We start from the raw sequence: 26,164 nt of genomic DNA, 5'->3' as shown, positions 1-26,164 counted from the left end.
GCCCCATGGATCCTTCTGGCAGTGTGAAGAGGACTGAACTTTCTCATATTGCAGCAGCTTTTCTGCTATTCTCCGTGTAAAATGAGAGCTCCTAGGAATCTTGGCACAAGACAAGTAGAAATACTGGAACTGTAATGCTTCCTAGCAAAAACTTCTTATCCCTACACTTCTCCTTAGAGGTTGCTGGGCACTGGACCTAGGAAATGGTAAGAATATATTTTCTGTATTAAAAGGTCTACTTATTCTGCTGTTATTGATGTATATGGGTCAGATTGAGCCAGATAAAGGGACTGATTTTTGTATCCCATGCAGAACTTGCCTATGCCTATGCCAGGTCAGCTTGCTGTATTGTCAAGCTATGAGATGCCCTCAAGGAGTCTAATCTAGTATTACAGGTAATCAGCCCTTTTTTGGTGGGATGGGAAAACAGCTGGAAACATTAACTGATTTCAAAGGAAAATAAATTGATGTTCATACTACTGAGAGATTTAAACTAATCTTCCTCGTTGAAGACAGTTTGGACCAATCATTGCTCTGGCTTATGGTGAGAGAAAACTCAAATTTCTGAGGCCAAGTGCAAGCCCATGGAGTTGTAGCTTTCAAAATATTACTTATGTCACAGAAGCTAATCATGGCCTTCCTGCCTTCTGATTCTGCCCCTCCAGTCAGGATCTAATGTCGTCAGTGGCTGGCCTGCTGCTCATATGCCAAGGGAAGGGGAGGTAAATGCTGTGTACCTGCCCTACAACAGGTTTTGAAACAGGCCAAGCCTTCTTTTTACAGTTATGACATCTTAGTGGTTTCCCACAGCAAAAAAATGATTGAGATTTCTGGAAAGGCTCGGCAAAACTAAATGAACAATAGAGATGCAGGTAAACCAGCTAACAGGAATTTTAGGGCAGGCATTTCTTGAATGTGCCTCAGAGTTTCAAGGCTAATCAAACTTCTCCTATCTCTGCAATAAGTCTCAGAGAAAGATATCTGGCAACAAGCCCCAGCAGAGGAGGACAAGATTCAGAATACCCAAAGCAGCTGAAGGGCTCCAGTTACACAACAGGTGAGTAAGATGAACAGGCTAAGAAGCCTGTGGATAGCAGGGAATATGCAAAAAGAGAGCAGGTGGCAGTAAGAAAGGGACAGAAAGTAGAGACGCATACAGAGAAGGAAAAAGTAGGGTGGTAATGTAATATTAGCAACAGCAGACAACTGGCTTTAAAGAACAGCTTAGATGACATGTTCCTTCCCTGACACCCCATCTGTAGAAAAGGAAAGAGATCTTCCAGTGAAGGCAGATTAATTTAGCTTTCATGTAACTCTTTGGTTGCCATAAACTTCATCCTAGCTTTGGACATTTTTTAAGTCTTAAAATGTTTTGCAGAACAGGCAAACCATTTCCTGCCCAGCCCTAGCTGTAACGTCTACCTCACTTAGTCTCATAGTTTCATAATTGGTAGGGTCAGAAGGGACCTAAGCAGATCATTTAGTCCAACCCCCTGCTATGGGCAGGAAAGGATGCTGAGGTCAAATGACCCCAGCTAGGTGGCTGTCTGGCCTCCTTCTGAACACCCCCAGGGTAAAAGCGAGCACCACTTCCCTTGGAAGTTGGTTCCAGCTCTTAGCTGCCCTGACTGTGAAGTAGTGCCTCCTGATATCTAGCCTGAATCTACTCTCAGTCAACTTATGGCTGTTGTTCCTTGTTAGTGTTCAAGGGAACAGGGACACTCCCACTGCCTGCTGGTCCACCTTGGTAAGTTTACAGGTGGCTACCAGATCCCTTCTCAGCCTTCTTTTGTGGAGGCTGAACAGGTTCAGGTCCCATAGCCTGCCCTCGTAGGGCCTGCCCCGCTGCCCTCTGATCATGCGAATGGCCCGCCTCTGGACCCTCTCCATGTTGTCCACATCCCTCTTGAAGTGCAGTGCCCAGAACTGGACGTAGTACTCCAGCTGCGGCCTGACCAGTGTCACATAGAGGGGAAGGATCACCTCCTTGGACCTGCTTGTGATGCATCTATGGATGCATGACAAGGTACAGTTGGGCCTTCCTGACTACATCCCCACACTGCTGGCCCATGTTCATCTTGGCATCAGTGACGACTCCAAGATCCTTTTCTGCCTCTGCACTAATGAGAAGGGAGTTCCCAGCCTGTAGGTATGCTGCTGGTTCTTCCTCCCCAGGTGCATCACCTTGCACTTGTCAGTGTTGAATCCCAGCCAGTTCTCATCCGCCCGCCCCTGCAACCTGTCCAGATCTAGCTGCAGCCTGTCCCTCTCCTCCACTTCCCCCCACATCTTAGTGTCGCTGTGAATTTGAACAAGGTGCTTTTCACCCCCTCTTCCAAGTCGCTGATGAAGAAGTTAAACAGCGCGGGCCTGAGGACTGAGCCCTGGGGAACCCCACTGCCCACATCCCTCCAGGTCAAAAATGACACATCCATCACCACTCCCTGGGTGTGGCCCTCCAGCCAATTTGTGGCCCATCTAACCATGTAGGCATTTACTTTACAGTTGCCTAATTTTCTAATGAGAATGGGGTGAGACACCTTGTCGAAGGCCTTCCTAAAGTCCAGAAAGACTACATCCACTGCGATACCTGCATCCAAGGATTTTGTGACCTGGTTGTAGAAGACTACCAGGTTGGTCTGACAGGACCTGCCTCTATTGAACCCATGTTGGTTGCCTCTAAGCGTAATCTCCCCTGCTGGTCCCTCGCAGATGTGCTCAAAGAGCTTCCCCAGGACCAACGTAATATTAATGGACCTATAGTTTTCTGGGTCCTCTTTCCTCCCTTTTTTGAAAAAGGGGACCACATTGGCCCTTTTCCAGTCATCAGGCACCTCACCAGAGTACCACGAGCTGTGCCAGGGGTCCTGCAATGACCTCTGCCAGTTCCCTAAGCTCTCTAGGGTGGAGATCATTAAGACCTGCTGACTTGAACACATCTAGTCGCTCCAGAAGTTCCCTGACTAGGTCCTTACTGACCCTGGGCCTGGCTGCACCTCCCCTGGGTCCATCTGGAATCCCAGTGGGGGGGATGCCCTAGTCCCTGCTCAGAAAAATGGAAGCAAAGAATCTGTTAAAGAGAGTAGCTTTGTCATCTGGTGCTACCACCAGATTACCAAGCATGTCCTGCAGAGGCCCCACATTATTTGGCACCTTCTTTTTACCTCCTATGTATTTAAAAAAGGACTTCTTGTTGTCTTTGATCCAGGTCGCTAGTCCCAGTTCCATCTCTTCCTTAGCCTTTCTAACAGCCCCCCTACAATCTCGAGCCAAGGAGGTATAATCCTCTTTGGTGATGGCCCCTCCCTTCCATTGGGTGTACACCTCCTTTCTGGCTTTGAGACATTCCTGGATGCTTTTGGTGAGCCATGGGGGCTTTTGAGCACTCTTGCCCCCTTTGATCCATGTGGGAATTGTCACGCTTTGGGCTTGGAGGATCGTCTCCTTAAGGAATGACCACTCTTCTTGGATTCCCAACTCCCCTCCTCTCTGGGACCTCAGTGCCTCCCTGGCTAGTCTCCTTACCTCATTAAAATCCACCCTCCTGAACGCCAGGGCCGCTGCCTTGCTGCAGGCCTTTGACACCCTGTGCTGGATGGTGAATTCCAGTAGGTGATGGTCACTATCACCCAGGTGGTCAAGCACCTGCAGTCCCCTCACCAGGTCATCACCTGTGGCCAGGACCAGCTCCAACAAGGCATTTCCCCTGATGGGACTGTGCACCTCCTGGGTTAGATGGAGGTCCTGTAACTCAGCTAGGAACCTACGCGAGCAGTCAGACCTGGCTGACTGCTCTTCCCAGCAGATGTCTGGGTAGTTTAGGTCACCCATGATGACCACATCCCTTGACTTTACTGCCTCTGCAAGCTGACCTGAGAATTCCCAATCCAGCTCTTCTCCCTGGTTAGGTGGCCTGTAGTAGACCCCCACCGCTAGGTCCCTTTCCCCCCAACCCCCTTGTATTCTGACCCAGAGCACCTCCATCTTCCCTACCTCAGACCCAGTGCTGCTTGCAGAGGATGTGTATTGCTCAGTACAGTCTTGCATGTCATTATACATTTAGAAGCCCATGCAGTGCAGCAGCTCTTGGTAGAGTATGCTAGCTGCATCTATTTCAAACTTCCTCTTAGTTATGGCCATTATGGACTGACGTTTTTCTCAAGATCAGTTACCTTCGCATCAGCACTTATTAGCTGACAGACAGCTTGACTCCAGAAATAGAGTGTTAACGCAAAGTAACTCTTGTACTCCTTGTACGGCAGCAAATTACAAAGTGAGGATAAATTAATTTTCCATTCTCCTCTCAGTGATGTTCCACTTTGATCCAAATAATCTATGGTTCTTTATGGGTTCTTCCATTCAACAACTCAATCAGCACAACATAGTGTGTAGAATTCATGTGAATTTACTAAAATTGCGGTTTGGAGTAAAATGCTTTGATGGAGAACTTTAGACATAAAGAAACTGAAATACTGAATTTTATGAGTTCAGAAGTTAGAAAGAAATTAATCAAAAATGGTCACATTCTAATAAATAAAAGAACCTACAGTTTAAAAAAAAGACAATTTTAAAATAAAGTCAAATTATACATAAAGTCAGATAATCTTTTCCAGGTGACAGCTATTCAAAGTCAACAGTATTTTAATGGATTCATATATATTCCCCGGAAAGTAATCACTACCATTAACTGTTCAGCTAAGTAAACGAGCATTCTGTGAAATAAGTATTTAGCGGTGCGCTGATACATTGGTTCGATATGAAGAAAATTGTCTATATCAGAAATCAGCTCTATGGGGCCAATAATTTGACCAATAAATGTCCATGCTCTAGCCCCGCACTGCGCAGATCCGGGGGCATAACCCTGCCCTCCCAGGGTGCAGGCAGCTGTGGGAGCTGCACCCCACGAGCCATGCCGCCATATATAAGCTTATTATAGTCCAAGAAGCATTATAGTCCATGAAAAAAATTCTATTATAAATGAGTTCCAGAGTGTGAGTTTGGAGCTTATATAAAAACATGCATCTTCTGTGCTTAAAAAGCAAGTTCAAGGCCAGTAGTCACAAGTATTCTTTGAAGTTAGCTCCACTCCTCTTTTTGTTTACACTCTGCAGCCCCCTGGTGGTATTGACATTGAAATTCATGGGCGGATTTCTGAAAACCTTGCTACTATTTTTATTCATTCATTTAATTTTGGTAAAAGGACTTTTCCCAGCTCTGAAAAACTTTTAATAATTAAAAAATTATTTTAACAATGTTTAAAAAATGTTTTCCTTAAAATAAAATCTAGGCACTTCCCTCCCTCCATCCTTATCTTAGTGCTGACAGGTGATCTCACAATTTGGAGATCCTTGCTGCCAAAAACCCCATTCTCATGATGAGGAGCTCCTCGCCATGCAAAGAGATCAATATTCCCCTCTGAAAACAATCTCCATCTCTGGAGAAATGCAAGAAGCTAACTGGTTCTGATATAGACTTTTTAAGTAATCGTCATAGGTGACTCCATCCTGAGAGGTACAGAGGGCCCCATCTGTCGCCAGGACCCCTTGACACGTGAAGTCTACTACCTCCCTGGAGCAAAAATTCAGGACGTGACGGGGATGATCCAGGCCATGATCCAGCCCACTGATTACTACCCATGGTCCTAATCCATGTGGGTACTAATGAAGCGGCCAGGAGAAGCCCTGGTCACCTGATGGTGGACTACTACGCTCTGAGGGGCATGCTGAAGGAGGTACATGCACAGGTGGTTTCCTCTTCAGTCCTACCAGTAGGAGGACATGGAAGAAGGCATGAGACGTGCATCGCAGAGACCAACTGGTGGCTATGGGAATGGTGTCTCAAGGCAGGCTTTGGCTTCCTCGACAACGACCCACACATCACGACGACAGACATGCTGGGATGGAATGGGCTCCACCTTTCCCCTAAAGGTAAGCGTGTGTTCTCTTCTAGGTTGGCAGATCTCCTCCAGCAGGCTTTAAACTAGGCTCGTTGGGGGAAGGGGAAGACAAGGGCAGAGGAAGCCTTGGACTGCCAAACCAAGCAACACCCATGAGTACAGCCCAGCCTAGACTGACGAGCAGAACATATACACAGGTAAGCAACAGGGGCCAAGACAATGCTGAGATTAGGGGGCCAGTGCACACATCCTCAGGAGGCCTCAAATGCCTCTACACAAATGCTCGTAGTATGGGAAACAAGCAAGAGGAACTTACCCTCCTGCTAGCTGACACCAACCCAGACATAGTGGGGATCACTGAAATGTGGTGGGACCCAATGCATGACTGGGCAGTGAATATCAAGGGCTATAGGCTGTACAGAAGGTCTAGGACAGGGAGGAAAGGAGGGGGCATGGTGCTCTACATTAAGAAGGAATACACATCCTCATCAATTAGCAAAGAGTCAGAGGAGGGGCACACTGAAATGCTCTGGGTTAGAATACAAGGCAGTTGAGGGGAAAGAGATTTGATGGTGGGGGTCTACAACAGACCACCGAACCAAGGGCAAAAGCTAGACCAGGAATTCTTAAGTCAGCTCACGGAGGTAGTTAGGTCAAAGGACGTGGTCATCATGGGTGACCTGAACTTTCCAGACATCTGCTGGGAAGCAGTCAGCCAGGTCTGACCGCTCACGTAGGATTCCTAGCCAGAATGCAGGACCTCCATCTAACCCAGGAGGTGCACAGCTCCACCAGGGGAGACGCCTTGTTGGACCTGGTGCTAGCCATGGGTGATGACCTGGTGAAGGGGCTGTGGGTGCTCAACCACCTGGGCAACAGCAATCATTGCCTGCTGGAATTCACCCTCCAGCGCAAGGTGGCAAAGGCCTACAGCAGGGCAGCAGCCCTAGATTTCAGGACGGTGGACTTCAATGAGCTAAGGAGAATAGTCGGGGAAGCACTGAGATCCTGGAGGGGAGGGGAGGCAGGTGTCAAGAAGAGTGGTCGCTCCTTAAGGAAATGATCCTCCAAGCCCAAAGGGAAGTAATCCCAACACAGATCAAAGTGGGCAGGAGGATGCAAAAGCCCCCATGGCTCACCAAAAGGATCCGAGAAGGTCTCCTGGCTAAACGGGAGGTGCACACCCAATGGTAGGGAGGGGCCATCACCAGGGAGGACTATACTGCGGTTGCTTGGGGATGCAGGTGGGCAGTCAGGAAGGCCAAGGCAGAGATGGAACTGGGACTAGTTTTCTGGATCAAGGACAACAAGAAGTCCTTTTTTAAATATAGAGGGGGCAAAAAGAAAGTTCTGGGTAACGTGGAGCCCCTGCAGGACACACTAGGTAATTTGGTCATCACACCAGATGACAAAGCTAACCTATTTAACGACTTCTTTGCTTCCATTTTCCTGAGCAGGGACCAGAACAGTCACCCCCCCCACTGGGCCACCCTTAGACCCCAGGGGAGGTGCACTGAGGGCAAGGGTTAGTGAGGAACTATTTAGGGAACTTCTGGAGGGACTGGACGTATTCAAGTCAGCTGGTCCGGACGATCTCCACCCTAGAGTACTGAGGGAATTGGCTGAGGCCATTGCAGGACCCCTGGCATGGCTTTACAGACACTTATGGTGCTCTGGCATGGTGCCAGAGGCCTAGAAGAGGGCCAATGTGTTTCCCATCTTCAAAAAGGGGAGGAAGGAGGACCCGGGAAAATATAGGCCAGTTAGTCTTACCTCAATCCTGGGTAAGCTTTTTGAGAGAAGTATTCTGGCACACGTCCACAAGGGGCCAACAGAGGGATTGTGCTTAGGGGCAACCAACACGGGTTCATTAGAGGCAGGTCCTGTCAGACCAACCTGGTGGCCTTCTATGACCAGGTCACCAAATCCTTAGATGCAGGGGTAGCAGTGGACACAGTCTTCCTGGACTTTAGGAATGCCTTCGACACTGTCTCTCACCCCGTTCCCATTAAGAAACTGGGGGACTGTGGTGTTGACACCTACACAGCCAAATGGGTCACCAACTGGCTGGAGGGATGCACCCAGAGAATGGTGGTGGATGGGTCATTTTCGACCTGGAGGGATATGGGCAGTGGGGTTCTGCAGGGGTTGGTCCTTCAGGCCCGCACTGTTCAACATCTTCATCAGTGATTTGGACGAGGGGGTAAAAAACACCCTGTTCAAATTTGCTGATGACACTAAGATGTGGGGGGATGCGGGCACACTAGAAGGAAGCAACAGGCTACAATCAGACCTAGACAGGTTACAAGGGTGGGCAGATGAGAATAGGATGGGATTCAACACTGACAAGTGCAAGGTGATGCATCTGGGGAGGAACAACCAGCACCATACCTACAGGTTGGGGAACTCCATTCTTGTCAGTACAGAGGCATAAAAGGATCTTGGCGTCATCATTGATGCCAAGATGAACATGGGCCGGCAGTGTGGGGATGTAGTCAGGAAGGCCAACCACACCTTGTCGTGCACCCACAGATGCATCTGAAGCAGGTCCAGAGAGGTGATCCTCCCCCTCTATGCGGCACTGGTCAGGCCGCAGCTAGAGTACTGCATCCAGTTCTGGGCGCCGCAATTCAAGAGGGATGTTGACAGCATGGAGAGGGTCCAGAGGAGGGCCACTCGCATGATCAGGGGGCAGCAGGGCAGGCCGTACGAGGACAGGCTACGGGACCTGAACCTGTTCAGCCTCCAAAAGAGAAGGCTGCGGGGGGATCTAGTGGCCTGTTACAAACTAGTGAGAGGGGACCAGCAGGCACTGGGGGAGTCCCTGTTCCCCCGAGCACTGCCAGGAGTGACTAGAAATAACGGTCACAAGCTGGCAGAGGGTAGATTCAGGTTAGACATCAGGAGGCGCTACTTCACTGTCAGAGCGGCTAGGATCTGGAACCAACTTCCAAGCGAAGTGGTGCTGGCTCCTACCCTGGGGGTCTTTAAGCACCTCTTGTTAAACACAAAAGGCAGTAATGGACTGGAGGGTGTCAATGAGCCCTTTTATTATAACTTCATATTCATTTGGATTATTTCTGTAACATATATCTTTAGATAAATATACTGCTGACTATGCACCTTGGATTTTACCTGTTATTGAACTGCACATATGTGGAAAATTAAGCATGTGCTTAAGTGCATTCCTGGATTGTAGCTCTATAGAAACACAGTAGATGTATAAGATACGTGAATAACTGATGTTTGTTTCATCTTATCACAGGCTTTCTCTTTGGACAGTAACATAAAACGAGCAGCAACCACACAATCTGTGGCTTAGGACCCTGTTGCACTTAGACATTAGGTCTGTGCAGTATTCAAATTAGTACCTGTTTTGAGCAATTGCATGGCAATGTTTACTATCTTCTCTAACATGCATAGCTTGCTGATAGTTGGCTCCAGCCACTGCACCACACAGGACTCTTGAACTGCCTCCTGAAAGGTACCAGGGCTAGGACTGACAATCACCTGATTGTTGGCCCCAGCCCCAGGACCCTTTAGGGCTGCATACACCCAGTTCTCAACTTGATCATGGAGGAATCTGACAAGTTAAAGATCCAGGTTCCTTTCTCCTGCAATTAATGGCTTTCCTTGTCCCACCTGGAGGTTTGGTACAGCAGAAGAGTCCCTGACTCATGTCACTCTGTGAAGCAGTCCAGTGGTAACTGAACACTTTTTACTTAATACAATCTGAAGATACTCCTCATGTGAACAGTTGTAACTTTGCTATAATACAAGCACACTTGGCTCATTTTACTGCTTGAACATGCAGATGCTTGTATTTTAAGGGCATTTAACCCTTGCTAAGCATAATCTGCAACATGGCTCTCAAGTGAATAATGTAAATTTTTCCTTTGAAGAGTGTCTGCCCCGGGTGCATGAGATGGCTCATTAAATTGCACAGTTATCAGTTATCCTGCAGGAGGGCTAATGAGTAGGGATGGGTCTTACATTTCAGTTTGAGGAATGTGAGATTCATGTTCATATTAGTATAGTTTGGAAAGGGATTGCAGAGCAGAATTCCTACTGTCAAAGAGGCCAAATCTCCACTCTTGGCACCCAGTGCTGATGTCTCCAAGTGCCTAGTGAACTGGGAAATACTGCTGCTTATGTTTGGTATGAAAAAGAGATGAAGTTGGATATTCATGAGACCACCTTGGTAAGTATGAAATAAAAGCCCTAACAGAACAACGAGCATGAATGACTGTATTATTAAATCAAGCTTGTGGTATGTTCTGATCTCCCAAAAGTGACTGATGTCTTCGATGAATACAATGGTAAATGTGTTTCTGCCCATAGGTTCAAAGCATATGGGCACAATCTCTCTGTCACTGTAGCTGTGCAGTTCACCCTGATGGTGGGCAGTAACACTGATAGGAGTGATAAATGATAACTGATAGAGCTATCAGTGTAAATTGGAATGCTGCAGAGAGCTCATGTTCTACCCCACATTGCTTAATGTACATCATAAGTTTGGGGGTCCATGACCACTCTGAAAGAGGATGGAAGGAAACGGGAAAAAAATGAAAGCTTACCGTGACTCTGACTACTAGCAAAGTTTCCTTTGGTCATCACTGGGCACGTCTATACGTTCATTACTTAATGAAGCACTAACCAAATGCACTAGTTGCTGTGCAGTAGCACCAGTACACAGTTATTTTGTGACACGTATTGTGTATTAGCCTAGTAACACTGTGCATAGACTATTAGCACGGGTTTTATCCGCCACACTACTGCACAGTATTAAGCTAATGTGCAGTCTTGTGTAGACATGCCCACTGAATACTGCAGAGGAGTCTGATTCACCAAGAGATGGGAGGTTCCAGTGAGCTTTGCAGTTACTCAGCATGCCTTTCCAGAGCTGCATAGTCAATGTCAGGCCATTAGCAACAGTAGCTGCGCGGGTGCCTAGTTAACTTGGGGCTGGATAGCAGAAAAAAATACAGGGCCTATCTACATCCAGGATGCCCCACAAAGAATTGACTCAATTTTCATAATTGACTTATGTCTTAATTATACATGATTCCTGCAACTTCTCTACCACAAGGGACAGTTTGGGATCTCACCTCTATAGGCCCAAATCACTTTCACTCCTGAGCCATTGACACTGGAAGGTTCTGACATTAGAACCATTGAATCCAAATCACTGAACTCCACCTTAAGTGACTTTGCAAATGGCTAGCAAAATGCAAGTTCACTCAGCTGTTCTGAGTTAGTTACCCTAGACCAAACAGAAGTTCACTGTTGGTCCGGGGGGGGGGGGGTGGATCTAACTGGGGCTGGGAGCCGCAGCCAGGTTCCCATAGCAACAGCCAGGGCTCTGTGCCAGTGCTCCTGTTTTCAGAATGAGAGGGAGGAAAGGCAGGGGAGGGAGCTGATTCTTGGGGCTCCCCAGCTGGTGCTGAAGGGCAGGGTGGGTGAATTGGAAAAAGGTAAAAAATCTTCATGTGGAAGGAGAATAACACATTTCACAGAGCTTCCTTAGAGCATGGACACACACCTACCATGGTTAAGAGGTATTTATTATGGCTGGCACTGGACAGGAAAACCTTCTTTTCAAGTCCCTTAGCTAAACAGTTTTCCATAGAGAGACACCAGTCATCCAGATAGAGGTGCTTTCTGCAAACATCAGTTAAGGGTTTGGTCTCATTTGTAATCAACAAGCTAAGCTGCTAATTACCCACCCACCTCAGGGGGACTCCAATACATCTGCCCCACCTTCTACTTGAATACCCTCTGCTCCCTTTCCCCCCTCCCATTCTGAAAACAGAAACAGGCTGGGAGCTTCCCAGACACAAGTTACAAAAGTGGCTACATTTTGAAATGTCTTTATCTGATTCCTCATGCAATGAGGGGTCAGACTTCCACCTGATGGGCCATTTTTTAAGCTGTCTGCAGCCATGCACTTATGTTTGCACATGGCTATAAACTGCTTTCTGTGGCCAGATCAGGCAAAAAGTGTCACTTCTGTCTGCACCCATTATGTCACTATAACTGTGTGGCAGCACCTTATCATGAGCAGTAGTGTTGACAGAGCTTCCCATGCGAGTAGGAATGCTGCAGAGGTGCCGTAGGCTTTAGTCCACATTGCTTAGTTGGGATTATAGGGGGATTCTAAAAAGGTCCTTTCAGAAAGAGGTTGTTTATTTGTTATCTGTTGTTTTTTGCAGCAGATCCTCATTAGCTTCATCAGTTACTGGTGTGATGGCCACTAGCTGAACACAGTGACATGGCATCCCTGGAGCCATGGACTGCCCCTTCTGACAATCCAGGGCAGGGAGCCGCTTTGAGAATTCTAGAGTTCTGCCTTGGTCTACATCCCATGTTTGAAGATCGGTGGCCAGGTGGGGGTGGCCTCATGGAAAGAGAATAATTGTTTAGAATAAATCATGCTCTGAAATTTCAGGGTTTCATTTTAATTTGCTACTTGGGCCAAGACAAATGATTCTAGGTTTTTTTGTGATCAGCTATCATGAATATCATGATGACTCTTCTCTTTTTGAAGGGGCTGTATCATTCCCAGCTTGGTACTTAGTGGAGAGAAAGGATAGTGTCTTAACCTGATTGCTATAACAGGGGGTTTCTACCAGGATCTTTCCAGTGGCTTCAGAGGGCTGACTCCCTTCTGGAACTGTTTAATGTGAGAGAACAATCAGGCCTGATGCTAATTTATATTATTACAGATAAGAAAGGACCATTGACATGAACATCTTCCTGAGATCTAAAAATAGTATCTGCCATGTTAGGGAATGATACAGTTGCCAGTATCTTGACATCACCATACATTCCAGTGTGATATAAGAAGAACTCTAGCCCCTGAGGAATGTCTTTGGTATTTATTAGGGGAACAGTATCAGCGACATATGCAGACATGATCTAGCTCAGGAGTTTTGTAAGGGGCATTTATTTTTAGTTTTCCAACTGGCTCTTTGCAGAGAATATGAAGACAGGCAAGTAATTTGAGCAGGGAAGTTTCTAAGCTTTTTTTGAGCTGGGCAACCTCCACTTACCACTTTTCAGATACTCAGCTACTGTTCAACCTCCTTTTCCCTTTTTGCAGCTGGCCTGACAAATCCTGAAGTCTTCATGAAAAGTGGCTCTTCCTAAGTATTTCTCTACCCTGCTTACATTCTTGTATAAGTATCAGTGGTGACAAGTTCATTTTAAAACTTGTGAAATCCCAAGCAACCCCAGTATCCCAACCATTCAAAAGGAGTTTATCAGGTCCTCTTGTCCTCTTTTTCAGGACTGTGACTGGAATGTCTTAAGAGAGATCAGTCACAGGAGTTATAGGATGGCACATGGGTCTGTGAATAGGCATGAGTGTCAAGGCTTCCAGAACATTATTCTGTGTGTGCATATTGTAGATAAGTCTCCCACTCAGGAATAGTCTCCAGCTCCTTTCATGCTATTCAGACCCATTGTAACTGTGGTCCAATGTACCAGTGTAGGATAAGATATGGAAGTTAGGATAGGATATGTGCTTTCTAGAGGCACATTAATGTAGGTCACATTCTGGAACTAAGTCATCGTGGAAAAAAGAAAGGCAAAAGAACCTGGTGTGTCACAGTAGCAAACTTCTTACCAATTATACATCTTTTGTCTCTGTTATAGTTCCCAACAGATCTTTAAAAGATTACACTATAGCCATGTCACAGATGAAAACTGCAACAAGCCTAGGGCCATGAGGGCCATCTCCTCTCTCTTCTTCTCTCATCCTGTCTGAACTACCAGTTCCATGTTGGATCAGTATGATGGTGCATCCCTAATTACAATAAACCCTTTGCCATATAGATAATATGCAAGGCTAGCTAATGGGGATATTCCTTAACTATTCCTGTCCTTTGCTCCATTCTGGATCTTTCTTTACCACTGTTTAGCTGTTCAGCCACTGTTCAGCTTCTTTTTCCCTTTCTGAATCAGCCCTGACAACTGCTGAAGTCTTCATGTAACTTGGCTGTTCCCAAGAATGTCTACCAGCAGTTCTTATTTGTGAGTAATTGCATTTTTGACATCCCACAGGCTATATGATGGAGGCATGTTTAACAAACTGGGATATACATATATGTAGCAAATGAAGGCCAAGATTTCTGAGGCTTACCTAAGACTGTGGATTTTTCTCACCGTGGCACCACATTTTTTTCATGTTTTTTTCTTTGTCTTTAGATACTGGCCAGTGGTAGCCAAAGGAACATTTCTGGTAGGCCTGCGTGAAGTGACTAGTATTCACTTTGGAGTCGGCCAATTTGGGGGACAGTGATTCGATTCAGTGATTTGAATTACTGTCCCAATTCAATTCAGCCAAATCTCTGAAACAAGTAGGCCAGGCCCATCCCCCACCCCTCTCCCAGCCGGCAATGGATCCCACCCCAGCTCCTGGCACGTGTTTAAAAAAAAAGCCCCAACTCAGCAGGTGCTGCCAGGCGGGGAGAAATCCCCGCTGCCCCCCACTGCCCCACACTGCATGGGGGGCTCTGCCCCAAGGCCCCCCACAAGTGCCCCGCCTGGACCAGCTCCGACCCATTAAGGAAAAAAAAACCCCAACCCCCGCAGACTCACCGCTCCTGCTGGTGGGGGGCAACCCCTGCTGCCCCCCATTGCCCCATGCCCCATGGGGGGCTCTCCCACAAGTCCCTGAACCCCTGAGGCTGCACCAGAAGTGGCATGTCCCAGGGCTTTTCTTGGGGTTTTTTTCTGAAAAGGCTGGAGCTGGCCCAGGCGGGGCACTCGTGGGGGGACTCGGGGAGCACGGAAGAGTCGGGGGGGGCTGGGGAAGCAGGGAGGTTGGAGGAGCTGACAGGGATTCCCCCGTGGTCCCCTCCCCCGCCCCTAGTACTTACCAGCTCGGAGTCGGCTGCAGCTCCCTACTGCAGCTACCAGGGACTGCCTGACTCATCAAAACTCTCTGCATCTTTCCTGAAGATTCAGAGAGCTTTGAATGATTTGGACCTTTAAATTGGCCCCAATTCGATTCAGTTTTGGAGATTTGACCACCAAATCGGGCCAAATCTCCTCTGATTCAAATCACCACTCGAAGCTTCATGCAGCCCTAATTTCTGGTAACTTTCTATACCAAAAACAGCCACTAAGTGATTCCTGTCTTTGGGCAGCAGAGGTCAGACTTGACAGCATTACCATATTATGTTATACAACATATTGCAGTTCCTGAGAGAATGGGTAATAGTCCGATTATTTCTAAATTTCAATTATGACAAAACTTTAAGCATTCTACTTCATCTTGCAAAACAGCCTAAATGTACGTACAGGCTTAAATGCCTTATTATATAGTTACCACTTTCTCGTATTTGGTTCAGTTTTCTGCTTGTGCTGGGCAATATATATACAGACCACAGCTATATAGTTTGTCCAATAAAGATATTATGGAAAACGTTTGCCACCAGAGCAGAGGACACTCTCCTAAGAATATTCTGCTCCAAGCTCCTCGAAGTTGAACCTTAGGGATGACCCGCACATGTCTATTAGATACCAGGATTTATGCTGTTTAGAGATTGACAGGACAAAATCACAATGATCGAAATAACTAGGAATCCAGTATTACCCTGTACTTGCTGAAGCACCCAAAGAGTGGTTTGCTGGTGTAGTTCCAACTAGTGCAGATTACAGAAATCCAACAGGATCATTAAAGGATTGGTGAGACATTACTGTAGTGATTGTCAGTGACAATGAGCCTATTCTCACACGCTACTATGAAACATGGGTGCAGGGATGTGTGTGCTTTGGGGTTTGTTACTGACCAGGGGTAATTTACTTTAGGATGTACTGAGCAGGGATCCTGATTTTCCTATAAAAAAAAAAAATCACACATTCTCTGATAAAAAAACCAAAATCCATTATTAAAACATCTCCCTGGCCCTGCTGGTGCCCCTCACCCCCCACCCACATCCCTCTGTTCCCAGGGGGGCCCCCAGCTGTCAGGGCTAAGGGCACACAGGGAATGTATCACTCGGGCAGTACAGGGTTCGCAGCAACAAGCAGCTTCTCCCCATGGCTCCAATGTTCCCTGCTGTGCTGGATCACACCCTCTGGGCTGCAGAGGGCCTGGGGGAGGGCAACAGGGTGGGAGCCCAAGCCTGCCCCCACCCCCACCCTGCGTACAGATCTGGGGGTCATGGGACCCCCCTGCCATCCAGGAGTGTGTAGTGGCAGGGAGCTGCCCCTGCCCCCTGCCCTCAGGGCAAGCCGCCCATTGCCACATCCTGCTCCCCGCTGGGGCCCTACAGCCATGTATTGTGACCCCAGGCCCAATGCCGTATGCACCACCCAGGTGGGCAGAAGCCCCAGTCCCAGCTCCAGCCCTGCCCAACTCCCTCCCTCTCTATGGGGGCTCAATTCTACCATCCCCCCTCCCCCCACTTACCTGCAGGAGCTGCTTTCTAGGCTTCCCGGAGCCATGTTGCCTGACTGCCCTCCTCCTGCTCCCCACAACTCCCTGCAGGCTGGAACTCTGCCACCCTGCAGTGAGCTCATGGCAAAACTGCAAACTCCACAGGCTTCTCCGGTAAAATGAGAACTACGTGTTTGCATCCAGTAAAAGGAAAATCCACAATTTACTGTTTTTCCATGGAAAATGGAAAATCCAGATCCTTGGCAATGAGAAGGGATGTATAGCTTGAGATCTCAACCATTTACAAACTGGTTTGCTATGCTCTTAACTTTTGATCACTGCAGAACTCCTCAAGAAGAACCATCTCTCTACTTTTCTTTCAGACAGCAGTGAAAGAACAGTAGAGATTCATGCTGTCATGTCTCTTCTGGTGACAGCTGAGTAATTCAGAATTGGTCACAAGTGCTGCTGTGTAGGTGACTTTGCACAATGGAGTCAGGTAAGGTTTCCACTGACTTCTCTTTGATACACAACTGTGGAGCAGCATCATAGAACTTTCTAGCCAATGACAGCGTCCCTTTCTAAGCCAAAGCCAGGATCTAGCCAGCAAGACAGTGTACCAATGCTGCTCTGGTGATGGGATACTACCATGACACAACTAAAGATGAACACTTGAGTGCAAAAATGTACACGCTCTTGTGAAGGTCAATGTTTGCAGCACTTCAAACAATAAACAACTGTTTTATTGGCACTCGTATAACAGCAGAGGTAGAAGAGACTGCACATGTCTGTAAGCAAAGGGAAGTTCATTTCCTACAGGAATAAATGAGGGAAGAAACATAGTATCTACATCTACAATCTCTCAGTAACCGCAGAAATACATATTATGCATATTTCCTGCTTTCCTGGTAGAAGCTCATTCTGCACTTTCCATTACCACCTGGAAAAAACAAAACTTTAGCTATTAAGAGCAGATTTTCAGCTAATCACACTCATTCCCTAACCCTGTACCTTCTATTGGTATATCCAGTTATAAAAGTACAGGAAGAAATGGGACAACAGTCTACAAGTGTCTGCAGGATGAAACAGCAAGGAATAGGACAGATGTTTAAGTGTGATGCCCTAGAAATGAGGGAATGAAATGAAGAAATGCATTTATTGGGCCTTTTTGAGTACTATTTGTCACCAGGAGTCCTGGATTTCTGTTTAATAATCACAAATTCTCTAATTAAACCCCCCCAAATCCATGTTTTTCCATTATTAAAATGAAATGCCATGATATATATAGGTATCAGTTGAATACAATGCTTTATTTATATATTTACCATTTTTAAACAATTTGGAAGCCTACCAGAGCCTCAATCACTATAATAAAATAAATTATAAATATCTACAATATTTGGTGTTTGATTTTGGGTTTTTTATCATGGAAAATCAGAGCTCTCTCTGCTGCCTTCAGTCACCAGGATACAGATCAAATTATGGCTGTGTTTCCATCCCCACCTCCACTGCTTTGTGGCACTGAACAGCCCCAATATGCCTATGCCTGTGTCCTGCCCATGCCATTGCCCCTTACTCCCAAGCTACACCCCCTTGGCCCTGCTCGTGCCTCTCACTTCCAACCCACAGCCTCCTGGGCCCTGCTGGTGCCCCTCATTCCCTGCCCCCAGCCCTGCCGGATGGGGTCCCCAACTGCAAGGGCTGTAGGGCCAGGGACTCAGGTCCATAGCTCCTGCCCCCTGCAGCAGCACCTGAGCCCCAGCTGCCACCCATGGGAGGCAGCGGCTGCTGTGGCAGGGTGGAGCGCAGAGCCAGGCTTCCCCTCCCCCACAACTACCATGGACAGAGCAGACCCCACAGTGGGGTTGGGGGTGAGCTGTCCACTGTGGGCTTGGGGCTCCCTGCCCTGCTGCTCTCCCACCCTGCTTCTGTGGCCCAGCAGGCAAGACCTGGCATGCCAGGACAAACCGGGACCGGGTGGGGAAGCTCATTACACCACTGGGAGCCCCATGCTGCTATGTTGCAACAGCAGGGGTGGCAGCATGGAGTTGTACCCCTCAATGCTGCTGCCAGGGAGGCGGGGGGGGCTCCCAGTGGCAGCACAAGCCTCCTCACTCCACCCTGCTCTGCCCTGCTGCATCAGGTCTCACCCACTGAGCTACAGAGGTGGGCAGCAGGGCAGGGAGCCCGACCCCACAGTGGACAACCTGTCCCTGCCCCCATCCTGTGTGCAAATCTGGGGGGAACATGCCCCACATGCTATTCCCAGGAGTGTGTACAGTGGCAGGGAGCCAGCCCCACACACGCCCAGACAAGCAGCATGCAACCAGTCCCTGCCCAGGCCCTGCGGTTGCACATTCTGGCCCCAGGCCCCAAGCCCCCCACACCAACCTGGCTGGGCAGCAGCCCCAGCCCTGCTCAACTTCCTCCCTCCCTCCCTCCCTCCCTCACTCACTCACTATGGGGGTGGAGGGGCTCAATCCCTGCCCCCATCCCTCCATTCCAGACTTACCTGTGGGGAGTTGCTCTCCAGGCTGCCTGCAGCCATGTGCAGGTATACGTGCACACATGCACATGGCGCCCCTGCCTGACTACCCTCTTCCTGCTCCCCCGCCAGCCCCTTGCAGGCTAGAACTCTGCCAGCCTGCAAAAGGTAACCTGCCATTTCCTGTGCTTTTCTCTTTTAAAGGAGAAAATTCAGGTTTTTCTCCTTAAAATAAGAAAATCTGGGTTTTACCACTTTTTTCTTCCATGAGATGAGGACAAAACCCAGATCTCTGCTTATTGCTGTAGTATCTGAGCATCCCATTTCCCACCTGTAAGGTTAGAAGGGTTCTGATCCCTCCACACAGGTGAATCTTGTGCATTTTATATGAAACAGTTTTTGTTTAAAATACAGGAAGAGCCCTAAAAGCAAGGACTAAAACAGAGATTCCAACCCCTGGATGAGTTCACTGACAATGAAGCTACTGCAATGCACTTTTACTTGCCCACTCACTCTCTTTCTGTGGTCCAATGACTTGTGATTTCTTTGCTGCATAATAGCACAGCTTCAACACGAAAAATGGAGAATGTGCCCACTCACCAACCTGGAGTAGCCCATAGCTGGGTGGCTACGACACTTACCTGGCATGTGAGAGATGAAAAGTTGAACTACTTCAAGCTGAGGTTGCCTACTTTCTGGATGAGTTCTCTGATTGCTAAGGCATGGATTGGCAACCTATAGCCTACAGGCCAGATCCAGCCAGCAAGGAGGCCCAATCTGGTCTACACAAACCCAATCTCATGGGGGACTGGTGGCACAGAGCTGTGCCATGCTGCCTATCCCTTCTGTAGTGCTCCCTCTTGCTGCAGAACCTGTAACACCTGAGTCTGCACTTCCCCTTGTTGCAGAGGAGATATGGAACAGTAGTGTAGATAGGTGCAGGCATCTAGCTGCTCCATGAGCAGAGACTTGCAGTCCACAGCAGAGTTGAGTAACAAAGTGTGGCACTCTGGCAAAACTCCTGTACTAAGGTAATATATATAACATGGGTACTATCTCCTCTGGCAGCTGTTTGTAAAAGGAAGTGACCACTACTTCATTTTAAGAGGGTCCTGATTATGTTGAGAGTGCTCTGAGAATGCTTACTAGAGTCGGCCCCTGAGGAGAGCTAGGCAGAGGAACACATAGTCCCTGGATCCCAAACAGGATTAAGAATGAGTTAGGCACTAACCTGGGCAGGTAAGAGTAGATCTAGGCAGCCCAGAGGTGCAATTCTAAATTCCTGAGGAACTTTAATGTGAAACAATGAGGTGCCTATGAAGTTTGTACGTCTCCAAGTTTAAGCAGCAGCTGAGACAGTGAGTTCCATGTTGTTAAACTACCAAAGAATTTGGATCACAGAATTATAGAAATAAAGGGCTGGAAGGGACCTTGAAAGATCGAGTCCACCACCCCTGCCTTGGGCAGAAATACTGCTGAGATTAAATGATCCCAGCAAGGTGTCTTAAGAACATGCACTTCACCCTGTATTGCTCTTCTATAGCAGACATTTTTCTTTATAAGAAACTGAAGAATCAAATAGGACCAAGAACATATCTGATATCCATATCTGATATCCTGATATCTAGTGACCAAGATGAGACATTTTAGAGACAGATATAAAATTGCCATCATGAACCCATTTGTCCAACAAAAGTACAACATTCATCCTGAACAGGTCTGTTGAACAGATTTAGATTAACAGCCCTTATATGTTTTGATCCTAGCAAATGTACTTTCTAGTTTTATATATCTATGAGTGTCATTTATTTTCTAAATTTACTACATAATTGCTCAACTATCTTGTAGAAGAAGGGAAATATCAAGGCTAATCTAGTCTCATTGTTTTTGCAGCAGTCATTGTGAAAATGAAAAAATACTGGAAATTGGGACTAAAGGACTAAATGACTGTGACATCTAGTGTATTGTGCAGTGCATGTCACATACACCAACTCTGATGATTTCTTTTTTTAATATTTTTAAATGTAAGTTTCACGTAATGTTAAATAAAATGTTGTAGTGCCTTACAATAAGCAGTTCTATATTCAGTACAATAGATACTACATAATATTTCAAGTACACATACTTGGCCTCTTCCAGCTCCTCTGTGGACTGAATAGCATCTGTCTCATATTTGGTTCTCCATTGGGCAACTTCACTGTTGGCCTTTGACAGGGCACGCTGAAGCTCACTCTTAATTTCTTGCTCCTCCTCATGTTGCTCCCATAACAAGTTACAATCATGGCGAGCAGATTGCAAGCCATGGGCAAGAGCATTTTTAGCCTAGAATTAAAACAAATACCATAACTGTTCCCAATTAGGTCATCACTGGGGAATGAACCCCAGATCTCTCCTATTGATAGTGATCCTCTTCTACTTAATAGAAAGACTAATGTCAAATTTTTAAATGTTCCTAACACCAGCAGGAAACAGAAGCTAATGTCCACTTAAGGCCAAATCCTATTTTACCATACATGACCAACCAAGAGCAAAGTTTGGCACTTGCACAACTTTTCAATTCTTTTTCCACCTGTGTTGATACAGGATGACCCAGGAACATACATAACTGCCTGAAGTAAAGTTGAGAAGGAAGGCTGTCTGACCATAGTCTGATAGTCAAGTGATTATAGCATATACCCAAAAAGCAAGATATCCAGATTTAGGATACTCCAGATATTTGAACTTTCCCATCCTACTTCACAGCAAAATATTCCAGCCTCCAGAGAACAGATGCCATGCCCAAAAGCACTCTCTAGCCATCATCTGGTGGGTGACCTACTGAGCAAACACGAATGTAAAATATAGGCAGCCAGGAGAAGGCAAATGAGTTGGAAGGAGTGTTACTGAGTAACAGAGCTGCTGCCTTGACAGGGAGATCACTCTGGACTCCAATCGTGGCTGCTGGCCTCACTAAAGCAAAAAACTAATAGCAGGGAAAGCTTAATGAAATTAGGCTCAACATTTTCTGAGAGCTTAGCATCTGCTCAGCATTATTATTACCTTGACCTCTTCCTCTAGTTGCCTTTTAAGTCCTTCTATTCGCTGGGTAAATGCTTGCTTACATCCAGAGAACTGGGACATTATAGATTCCTTTTCTTCAAGCTGACAACTCAATTGACCTATAGCCAGGGAAGATAAATACCTGTCATTGTCTATGTCATGACACATCAAAACTATCATATCAGAAATAAAGATCAGTAGTAGAGCAGCTGTTTTATCCCTGCTCCAGGTCCAAGTTAAAGACAAAACCTGCTAATGTCTGATAGTGCTACTGGGATACTCCCAAATCCCTGACTTCTGCAGAGACACAGATGAAATAGGACATGTCACATTTTGTGTCATTCTAGGAAATACCTTCAAGCAAGAGGAAAATATTTTTTTGGAGTTAGTCCTGAACTCTTTCAATGTCACTTGTGAACATTTTGCTTTCATGTGTGTTTTTTAATATTCTAGATGACTGTGAGCAGCCAGCATGGTAGGGGTAGATATGCACCTTTATACACTAACTAAATAAGATACACATACAGAGCCTAAGTGTTTGTGAACCCAGGCTTACTTCATCAGATGCAACATCCAATGAAATGAGCTTGGATTTGTGAAAGCTGATGCTCTCTCTGTATATTTAATTTAATTAGTCTACAAAGATACGTATGTACTCTGCCTTCCAGCTGACTTTGGACTAACATGGCTAACTTCCTCTCTCAACCAGGCATGGAGAGCCATTAATAAAACACCCATCCCACACACAGCATCAGCATTCTGAGGGGCCTTTTTTGCCCATGGTCAAAGTGCCTTCAAACCTGTCCCACTCCCAGCCTGAGAGCCCTCACGAATCTGTCCTCCCCAGAGGCTGGTACAGAACTTGTATATAACTTTACTGGATATAAAATAAAACCAACTTTAGTAATTTTGACAAGTTTACTAAGCTATGAAAAAAATCACCGATGCACTACTCTTGTTTTTAATAAAAACAAAAGCATTTGTCAGCCATAGAGTAAAAGTCATTCCCGTGCAAGCATGCCTTAAAGAGAAGAACCACTTTTTAGTTATAAAACAGAGTCAATTTTATTTAGTTAGCAACAAAAATAAATAAATACAAAACCTTACAATGGCAGTACTCCAGAATTATTATTTAGAGTAGAACTGAATTTTAATACTCGTTATTCCACCCTCAGGGCCCTCTTGTCCGCTCCTTTTCCATACATTTCCCTACCATCCCCACCCCAAATGCCTTAACTCATACAACTTCCTTCAGTTATCTTCCTAAGTAACATAACTCTACATTTTGGGTGTTTATACATGTGCCCCAGCAGTGGTGGGGGAGGAGGTGCATTTTCATTAGAGTGGCTCTGAGAGCCACTTTAATTAAAGTGCCCAGGGCGTCTTATGTATCAGCATCCCCACACTGAAAAATGGTGGTGGGGCATTTAACTAAAGCTCATGAAGTGCCCCCAGTGCCATTTTGCAGTGCAGGGACACTAATACATGGGACACAGGAGTCTGTTGGAGCACTCCAGCAGACTTGATTAATTGAGTCTGCTCCGCCACACTGTGATTAGAATGCATCGGAGCAGCCTCGCTGCATGTGTATGACACCCGTTGGTTCCCACTGAATAGAATCATCCTGCCTATTTCCCCGTTTACAGGATGTATATTGGAATTTTGAGGCTGGGGTGGGTTTTTTGGTGGTGATGATGAGGGGGCAGGGTTTAAGCCTCTGACCTGCATAAATGTGTAAGCAATGTTTCTTAGTCAACTTTATGAATCTTTTTTGGGTTTTTTTGTAATTTCAATTAACTCTGCTATGTTTTATCAAAGGTCCCTCTTTTAAAATAAGATCAAGACAACCTCCATTCTCTTTTTCTTATAATGTAGAGTGTCAGGTCATCTGCAAGGATACTCGTGCAAAATGAAACTATCTCCAGGAACTGTCTCGTGATTATTGCAAGTTTGCGTGGGTGTAAATGGGAGTAGAATCTGCCCCAGATTCTTTATACCAAGTTTTTTTTTCTAGTACTCCTTTTATTCTGTATTCTCTTCATCTGCCATTACATGATGCTATGCTGCTTGCTCCTTGGTTATTATGACAATTCATTTTTTTCCCATGGTAATTTTTAACTAATTTTTCCAACCCATGTTCTGAATTATGCTTTTACAGTTACAGCAAGTCAAAGTTTAAAAAATCTTGAGTAAATCTATCCCACCCCCATTAAGATAAGATAGAAATACATTTGGAGGTCTGGTTTTTTGCCTTATGGCTTTTTAATCATTAGGTTTTACCTCAGTTACATGTTAAGGCTTCTCTCTGCAATGATAAGGACAGAAATGTGCTATTTTTTTAATGAAACCAAGGTTTCCTCAGATTCTCCTTACTCTAGGAGCTAAGGCTTTTGGAAGGACCTTAGATATTTCAAGTCTTCCAATAATGATAAGAGAGTTTGGCTCCATTATTGTTATTCTTCTGTTCTTTGGTCCCAGACAAAGTGTCTTGCAGATGAAGATGCATGCTCATAAAAAGATGCGACTAAGCCATGTCTTTCTTGAGTTCTCCAAGTTCTCCATTCTTAAGTGTTCATGGTTGTCCTTACCAGAATCAGCCTGTAGGTGAGCTCTTTGCATCATCAGGTCATTCACACGCCTCTGATTTTTGTCAAACTTGGCCTTCATTTCACTCAACTGATCCTCCAAGGTACGTCACATTTTTTCTAGAGTAGCCTAAAAGAAGAATAGAAAAATGAAAAGTCACTTCACATGAATATACATATATGTTTGTGCATATGGGTATGTATGTGGTTAAAATGTTCCTGCATTTCATTTAAAAGTACCTTAGCTTTAATAACAGTCTCCAGGTTACTAGCCAGGTCATCAATTTCCATCTTCATTTCGCTCTTCTCCTTCTCCAGCTTCTGCTTGACTCGTTGCAGGTTATCAATTTGTTCCACAAGTTCTGCAGTACTGTCAGCATGCTTCTTCCTGAGAGCAGCTACAGTGGCTTCATGCTGCAAGGCAGACTTCTCTAGGTCATGGCGCAGTTTTTGGAATTCTGCCTCTCATTTTTTATTGAGTTCAATTTGGGCTGTGACCCCTCCAGCTTCTTCCAAACACTCACTGATCTCCTCAAGATCATGAAGCAAATCAGCACACTACTTCTCTGCTTTGGCCCGAGTTGCCCTCTCAGACTCAATCTCCTCTTCTAGTTGTTCAATGTGGGCCTATACAATAGAGAATGATATTGTAGTGGTTATTAATTATGGCAACATTTAAAACATGCTTCTGTGAAAGCAAATGATTTTTCTAATAGAATGACAGGGCCTTCTGTTCCAAATGTAAGGAAAATAAAATCTCTCTAAACCTTAGCATTTTGCTTTTGACATCAAAATCTACATGGTTAGAGAAAGTATATAGATGAAATCACATTAATTTGAGATCCAACTTGGCTAACAACTTCTGTTGTTACTAAATATTACTGAGCAATTATGGTAAATCATCTATAAATTTAAACATTAACTTGATGCCACTAACTGTTGTCCAATTTTTGCAAGGTAAAGACAAACTAAGTGGAATTAAATTATGAAGAAATAATATCAACTTTGTGTTTCTTGCCTGCAGTTCTTTTATCTTCTTCTGCAACTGAATACTTAAATTCTGTTCATCCTCAATTTTTCTTTGTATCTGGATAAGCTCAAAGTCTTTTCTGTAAAGGAACAAGGTAGTGTAATAAAAAGACAAATATATTTTAAAATATGTAAGTAAATGAGTCAGTTAATTTTGTATCTCATACTTTTTTAGTTTTTCATCCAACTGTTGCTTATCATTCTCTAGATCCATTATGGTTTCCTATGTAAGCTTCAAGTCTGCTTCAAGCTTTCTCTTTGATCTTTCCAGATCCATGCACACTTTTCTTTTCTGGTCTAGGAATCCTTCCAGCTATAACACAAACCATTTGGGATCAGTTTGAGAGACTTTGTCAAGGAAAGATATACATATCCCTTGGGTAGAGTATGCTCACATCATCAACTTGCTGTTCCAGTTTTGTCTTGGCTTTTGTGAGTGTGCTGACTTTGTCCTCTTCAATTTGCATATCATCCAGTACCTGCTGGTGGGCCTCTTGGAGGGCTTTCTTTTCCTTGGTTAACTTCACAGTTGTTTCATCCAAAACTGCCATTTCTTCAGTTAAATTTTTAACCTACAAAAAGGCAGAATAAACGGAACCTACAAAAGGCAGATTGGTGACTCTGAAAGACAATAAACACATTACTGGCCATTAAAATAATTAAATAAATCCTGTTACATGATCAAGCTACATATTCTGGTCTGCATGTTCCCTTTCTCTAAACCACAGAAGTAATTTCATAGA

The 26,164-nt window shown here is 45.6% G+C and overlaps 1 long non-coding RNA gene and 1 pseudogene across 8 annotated transcripts; one reads left to right on the top strand and one right to left on the bottom strand.

Moving 5' to 3' along the window:
- Positions 1-16,655, top strand: LOC149858441 (uncharacterized). 8 transcript variants are annotated; one of them, XR_016443922.1, is made up of 6 exons: positions 84-206; positions 313-395; positions 966-1,057; positions 5,317-5,927; positions 9,162-9,242; positions 12,109-16,655. It is a non-coding gene; the product is annotated as an uncharacterized LOC149858441 (long non-coding RNA). The 8 variants fall into 8 exon arrangements; XR_016443918.1 differs by having other exon boundaries at positions 5,317-6,093; positions 12,112-16,655; XR_016443916.1 differs by having other exon boundaries at positions 85-206; positions 5,317-6,093.
- A 4,144-nt stretch (positions 16,656-20,799) lies between these two features.
- LOC149858440 (myosin-3-like) overlaps positions 20,800-26,164 on the bottom strand; it is a 31,512-nt pseudogene continuing 26,147 nt past the window's right edge.

Source organism: Crocodylus siamensis, chromosome 8, assembly GCF_052110815.1.
Source record: "Crocodylus siamensis isolate JL-2025a chromosome 8, ASM5211081v1, whole genome shotgun sequence".
Taxonomy (NCBI): Eukaryota; Metazoa; Chordata; order Crocodylia; family Crocodylidae; genus Crocodylus; species Crocodylus siamensis.
This window is presented reverse-complemented; position numbering and strand designations above follow the sequence as displayed.